Here is a 7,050-nt window from a genome sequence, read left to right as displayed (position 1 = left end):
CCACTATTATTTGTTCCACATCAAAAAGGAAACGTCTAAAGCTGAGGGAGGTGACATGTCTTAGCTTCCTCTAGTCACCCAGTTGGAAGGGTGGAGTTGAACTTGGGTCTCAGGTGGCCTGTCTGACCCCAGATCAAGTCCACCTCTCAGTCAAGTCTGGGCTCAGTTTCAGCAGGCTAATGCTTGACTCTTGTCTGCTTCAAGTATCTGTGTTTGGTCCCCTTAATAGGGGACCCTTCAAATTTGGTCACAGATTCTAGAATAGAGGAGGCATATAGCAACTGATAGCTATCAGTCTATTAATTCAGGTGTGTGGACAAGAATCACTCACTCCTGAAAGGACCCTGAAATGAAGCTTTGGACAAGGAAAACAGAGGTCTCCCTTGTTAGGCTGCAAGAGTGCAGCCCACACTTGCTATCTGTCTTAATTCTTTGGTTCCAGGAGTCAATTCATTTGCTCCACCAGGACCACATTTACAACTGTGGCCAATTACAACATCAGTAATGTGCTTGGCAAACACCTCTAATTATTTCTCTTGAGGTTCTCTTGTCATAATCTTTTTATTTTTCCTAAGGCTCTCTCTGCTTAACAAGGGTTAGGAGAGGTGATGCTCCAATCAGACCGAAGATCACAGAGTTGGGGTTCCTTTCCTGAGCCATGTGATTCAGGGACGCACCTCTGTCTGCCTACATGGAGAGTCAAGCTGAAGATGTACCAGCTATAGCTGTCCTTTTGTGTGTCCTGATCAAGAGGACAGGTATTTCTCATGACCTATTCTGATTTCACTGCAGCCCTGATCTGTGAACAGTGGGGAGTAGCGGAGGGCTCCAAGGCCTCAGATGCAGAAAACATCAGAGTCCTTGGCAAGCGTGTGCCCAGTGGGATGTCCTTCAGAAGCTGGGGACCAACTAGTTAGGAAATGCTGCTAGTTGGGGAAAGAGTGAAAATTTTGACTACACCTCTGGGAAAACAGGACCCACGTCTGTCCACAGGCTCAATCTCTATGCTGTCTGCTCTGCAGAAGTAAAATCAGCCCCTCCCTGAAGGAGCTGACATATACAGCCCTTAGCTCTTCGAGTCACTGATGATGGAGCCTGCCAGCTTTCGTCTAAAGGAAAGCATGCACTGGACAGAGACTAGACTTCTTCCCATCTAGAAATCAAAACTTTAGGTAAGTGAGGACATCATGGTTGCCCAAAGCCCTGCCGAAATCAGGCAAACAAGCTGCTATCTGACAACAGAGAGTTAATGAAACTCTCTTCGTGGTTATCCCAAAATTGAAAGTGAAAGTCGCTTAGCCATGTCTGACTCTTTGTGACCCCATGGACTATACAGTCTAGGGAATTCTCCAGGCCAGAATACTAGGGTGGGTAGCCCTTCCCTTCTCTAGGGGAGTCTTCCCAATCCAGGGATTGAACCCAGGTCTCCCGCATTGCAGGTGGGTTCTTTACCAGCTGAGCCACCAGGGAAGTTCACCCCAAAGTAGGTTTGATCTCAGTAAAACCAAGTTTGGCTCAAAGGAAGAGAAGGAAAGGGCAGTGTTTCTGATGTTCTCGACCCTTACCATTGAGTGTTTGGGCTCCTTCAGTGAAGGAGACCTGGGTACCAAGCTGGTACTGGAGCCAGGTACCCAGCGCACATCACAAATGCAATTTTGTCACAATTCCATCTCATGCTGGGGCGAGGGGTGGGGGGGATGCCATCTATGGCCTTCTTGGTGAAGAGCAGCTTGGGGCCTCTTCCTTGGGGATGGTGTTGCCTATATCTTAATGATACAGGATACTTTTGAATGAAAAGAGGCAGCCTCCTCAGCCCTCCAGACAGCTCAGTCCACCCCACTTCATGATGCCAGAGTCAGCCCTGATGGCAGCTCAAAGCCTTCCAGAAGGTCTAATCCTCTCCACGCCCCAGGACATGGCTCCGGCCTCCTGACGGAAGTTTCCTGTGGAACAAGGCCACTCAGTGGGTGCTCTTCAAACCCAGCTACACACCCCTCTCAGGCTAAATGCAGCATTCCCAAGAAATACACACAGAGGGGTGGTTTTCAATTATGAATATTCACCATAAGCAAGGAATTGGCAAGAAATATTGGCAACTATTTCAACTTCTGAAAAATTTCCAGTGCTAGTTTAAAAATTGTGCGTGTGTGTGTGAAAGAGAGAGAGAGAGAGAGAGAGAGAGAGAGAGAGAGAGAGTGAGAGAGAGATTCACAAAACTCGTTCGGAAGGAAGTTAGCAAAACTGCAGTCCACTGATTGAGGCTGGTAGGACCTGGGGTGCGGCCTGCAAGGGCCTGACTGGAGCTGGCCTCAGGCCCCTCATGTGTCTGCTCTGTGACCAGAGCACAGCAAGCAGATGTCACTGTCTGTCCTCTCAGCAGAGCTCCTTCTCCTCCCCACCTCCACAGTGAGCTCCTGCTTGGCTCGGGTGGTGGGCCAGGCCCCAACAGCAGAAGTAGGGGCTGCTTCCAGGACCTTGTGCTGTTTTTTAGAATCTAAGAGCCTGAAGGCATGAAAGCCCTCATGTGGGAAGTGAAAGTGAGAGCCACAAGACAAGAGATGCGGCTCAACAGCCTTGGGGACCAGCAAGCAGGGGTCGGGGCAGGCCGGTTCCCCAAGCTTGACTGGGGTGAATCACTTTCTCTCTCATTCTGATGTTGGGACACTACAGTCATGAAGCCGTGGAAAAGTTGTCAGTGTCTGGTGCTCTTATGAGTGCTTTGGGACAAGAGTTGAAAGCCACTAGGAAATGAAGAGGCTGTACTTGAAGCCAGTGGTCTCAAACTTTGGAGGCACCAGAAGGCGGATGCCTTCCTCCCATCACCCAAGATCAGGATGGTTGGACTTCTTGTCCACGGATGATAAGCTGAGTGGAGATTGACACGCTCAGCTTTGCTTCTTCCTCTCTTACCTACCCTCTGATCGGCTATAGAAGGAACCGACTGGCTAGTTGTCACTTGTTCTTCCTGTTGCAGCTGCGGTAGCACTTCTTTCCTGAGCTGAACTGGGCCCTCTGGTAAGACCTTGAACCTCCCCACAATGTACTATGTGCCACTTTATAATTGTCTTTTTTCTTTTCTGTCCCTCCCTTCAGATCGTGAACCCCTTGAGGACAGGGACTGTGTCCAGAGGTTGCCAGGAGTGAGTCTTGATATGAGGCTCTAAAAACACGAGAGTAGAAAAGGAGGGGTGGATATGACACATATGGTAAAGGAATGTTCTCTCCAGGGCCTGCTCCACAATAGGTGTCTCTAGTGCCAATTCAATGAGATGGACACATTAATAGAGCTTGTTGAGTGACGGGTGATGGAGGGAGAAGTGGAGAAGGGATCTGGCCTTTACTGAGCCCCTAATATGTGCCAGATCCTGAGACAGCAAAATTGAAATGACATTGGCTTAGGCGTGTATAGAGCAGACAAATGAGTTTGATGTCGATCAAAAGGGATGTAAGGTGACAGCGAATGTACAAATGGAGATGCATATCTGGAGATTTGCAAAATATAACTGACAGCACTGGAGTTAGGAGCTTGGTCAAAAGCACAGATGTAGGAGTCAGACGCACGCTGCTGGCCACACTGAGACCTCATATCTCATCATTCCAGTGTAAGGGAGGCCAGATGGAAACCGACTGTCTCATCATTTAGGGCAGAAGGATGATGGTGTGGTGGCACAGGAAAAGGCCCTCAGGACAATTCTGTTTTCCTCACTCAAGCTCACCATGCAGTTGGTGTCCACCATTGGTCAGGCCTCCTGTGGCGTGGAGGGGTGGCTCATACAAGGCTTCTTGACTGGAAGACGTGGTGAGTACTCTGCTGTCTTCCTGAAAACTTGTATCCACACATGTCCAGGGCTCCTGATTCCTTTTGCTAGGTGGCTTAGAAGCTGGAAACTTCCGAGACGAGCTTGCATCCAGGGCTGTTGTGCTTTAACCAACCCAATGGGATAACCAATGTGTGCCTTTTTGACGAAAAGCTGACTCCTCTACTTTCTCTCCCACTGTAGCTGAGCATGCTGCTGCTGCTGCTGCTGCTGCGTCGCTTCAGTCGTGTCCGACTCTGAGCGACCCCATAGACGGCAGCCCACCAGGCTCTCCGTCCCTGGGATTCTCCAGGCAAGAACACTGGAGTGGGTTGCCATTTCCTTCTCCAATGCATAAAAGTGAAAAGTGAAAGTGAAGTCGCTCAGTTGTGTCTGACTCTTAGTGACCCCATGGACTGCAGCCTACCAGGCTATTCCGCCCATGGGATGTTCCAGGCAAGAGTACTGGAGTGGGGTGCCATTGCCTTCTCCGGTAGCTGAGCATAGAGGAAATGAATTACCAGGAAATTGGAAACTACACCAGAGTTACTGAATTCATTCTCGTGGGACTGTCCAAGCACCCCACGTCCCAGGCTGTTCTTTTCTGGGCGCTGATGTTTCTCTATGTAGGAACCTTGGCAGGAAACAGCATGATCATTCTCATGGTAGGAGTCAGTTCTCAGCTCCACACTCTGATGTATTTCTTCCTCGGCAACCTGTCTCTCCTGGATCTCCTCTTTTCCAGTAGTGCTGTACCCCTGATTATGGCCAACTCTCTGCAGAACTTCCCCACCATCTCCTACAGCTCCTGTTTTGTACAGTTCACCATCTGAGCCTTCGGTGTTTCCTTCTTGCCATTATGGCTTATGACCGGTTCATGGCTATCTCACACCCACTCAGGTACAACCTGGTGATGTCTTCTCGAGCCTGCATTTTAATAGCTCTGCTTGCTTGGTTGACATTTTTCCTGCTCACAATTATGCCTATTCTGCTCTTTCCCATCAGTTTCTGTGGACATAATTCAGTCAATCACTTCTCCTGTGAAATCCAAGCCATGTTTAAACTGCTCTGTTCCAACACCATTTTTCTAGAGGTTTTAATGATGATTTGTGCTATCATTTCAATGCTGCTCCCTTTAATTTTCATCCTTGTCTCTTACCTTTGTGTCCTTAGGGCTGTCTTAAGAATCCAATCACCTGACACCAGGCATAAAGCCTTTTCTGCATGTGGTTCTCACCTGCTTGTGGTCACCATCTATTTTGGGACCCTAATATATATTTATGTGAAACCTCAGGCCAAAAGGTCTCAAGATGGGGATAAAATTATCTCTGTATTTTATGCAGTAGTGACTCCTATGCTGAATCCACTCATCTACACCCTGAGAAATAAGGATGTGAAAGCTGCTCTCAGGAGAGTAACCTGTGGGGCAAAGTCCCGATGCCTCAATCAGGCAACAGCCCTGATAATTTTGCATCTGCAAGTGACACCTCTCAAGTGGAAAGGACTTGCAAAGCATCTGGTTAATGGAAGAACTGACCTAAGAGCAGAGGTCTGATGCCGTAAAAATAGAAAACTGCTGGATGTCACATGCATCCTAAATAAAAATAAATGCAAGTTACACACAAGGAGCACTAAAATAGTAAATACTCTTTATACATAAAACCTCTTGAGAATCTTTAAGACAGAAAATAAGTCCTCCAGTAAGAGAATGGCCAAACAACACAAACATGACTCAGTAAAGAAAATATAAGCATTTACACATATGCAACAATAAAAATATCACTTTTCATTTATTATGTTAACAAAAATGAAAAACATTTATAGTGTATATACCATTGGGGAGAGTTGGGGAAAATATCACTAGGGCCAGGTAAATTGGCACCGACTTTTGGAGGGCAATTTTGGTAGCTATAAAAGGCCAACATCTGGGTGACCCACTTGGTGAGGGAGGTGGCCCTCAGCTGGGACAGCCTTGCCCTCTGCATGCACAGCTTTGGGGGCCCCATGGCAGCTCTGAAAACAACCACAATCTCTGCCTTCTGAAGACTCTTGCAGTCCATACATGCGCTGCGCTCACCCTGCACCCTTCCCAACATTCAGAGAACCTCAGGGAAGAGGAAGGTGGTTTCTTCTCAAAAGCAACTCTTCTACCTTTGTAATGGCGCCTTTCAGCAATCTTTACAGGGGACTGATTGGTCCTAAATAGCTGGTTGGCTTTTTTTTTTTTTTTTTTAGCTATTCTAAAGGTATTTTCAAAACCTTTCTTTCCCTGGCTGTAAACTTTCATCACCAATTCGAGGAAAATGGAAAACACCCCTGTGATGAGTGAAATGTTTGTGCCTCCCACACACACACTCATGTTGAAGCCTGAGCCCCCAGTGTGATGTATTTGGAGATGCACCCAGGTCTGATGGTGTTAATGGCCTTGTAAGAAGAGGAGGCACCAGAGTGCCCTCACGTCCTCTCTCTCTGCCCACCATGAATCATATGAGGATGTCATATGGCTGTGAGATGTCAGCCAGGATGAGACCTTTCACCAGAAATTGAAACAGCTGGCTTTGATCTTGGGCTTCCAGTTTCCAGAATTGGGAGAAATAAATGTCTGTTGTTTAAGCCACATACTCCATCATGATCTTTTGTGATAGCAGCCCAAACAGACTCAGACACCTGCCTTGGTATCTTATGTCATTATGTCACCTAGGTGCATCTATGTCACAGAAATATGATATATGTATGTAACATATTTGTACAAGAGTTCTTGTTAAAGCACTGTTTGGGCTTGTGAGGATTTTGAATAAAAATCTTAAGTGCCCATCAATAAAGTAATCCTTAAATAAATTACACTTCCCTAGTGGCTCAGAGGGTAAAGAGTCTGCCTGCAATGTGGGAGACCCAGCTTTGATCCCTGGGTTGGGAAGATCCCCTGGAGAAGGAAATGGCAACCCACTCCAGTATTCTTTCCTGAAGAATCCCATGGACAGCGGAGCCTGGTGGGCTACAGTTAGTCCATGTTGTCACAAAGAGTTGGACACAACTGAGAAACTTCACTTTCACTTTAAATAAATTACAGTACATCTGTACAATAGGGCTTTGGACAGCTAAGGATGGCCCTACGCTTATGAGTCTCTCATTTTTCTTGTACCAGAAGGTTCCCAGGCTATTAGGAACCTTCTGTTCATGATGATGTCAGAAATGCAAGAGGGATGACTGTGGTGTTTCATAAGGCCAAGGGTCAAATCAGCACATTGTTACT

The 7,050-nt window shown here is 47.1% G+C and overlaps 1 long non-coding RNA gene across 1 annotated transcript; it reads left to right on the top strand.

Moving 5' to 3' along the window:
* The first annotated feature begins 2,539 nt into the window (after window positions 1-2,539).
* LOC138930337 (uncharacterized) lies at window positions 2,540-5,411 on the top strand. Its single transcript, XR_011446157.1, has 3 exons — window positions 2,540-3,015; window positions 3,602-3,799; window positions 4,002-5,411. It is a non-coding gene; the product is annotated as an uncharacterized lncRNA (long non-coding RNA).
* Window positions 5,412-7,050: the final 1,639 nt, after the last annotated feature.

Source organism: Ovis canadensis, chromosome X (genome assembly GCF_042477335.2).
Source record: "Ovis canadensis isolate MfBH-ARS-UI-01 breed Bighorn chromosome X, ARS-UI_OviCan_v2, whole genome shotgun sequence".
Lineage (NCBI taxonomy): Eukaryota > Metazoa > Chordata > Mammalia > Artiodactyla > Bovidae > Ovis > Ovis canadensis.
This window is presented reverse-complemented; position numbering and strand designations above follow the sequence as displayed.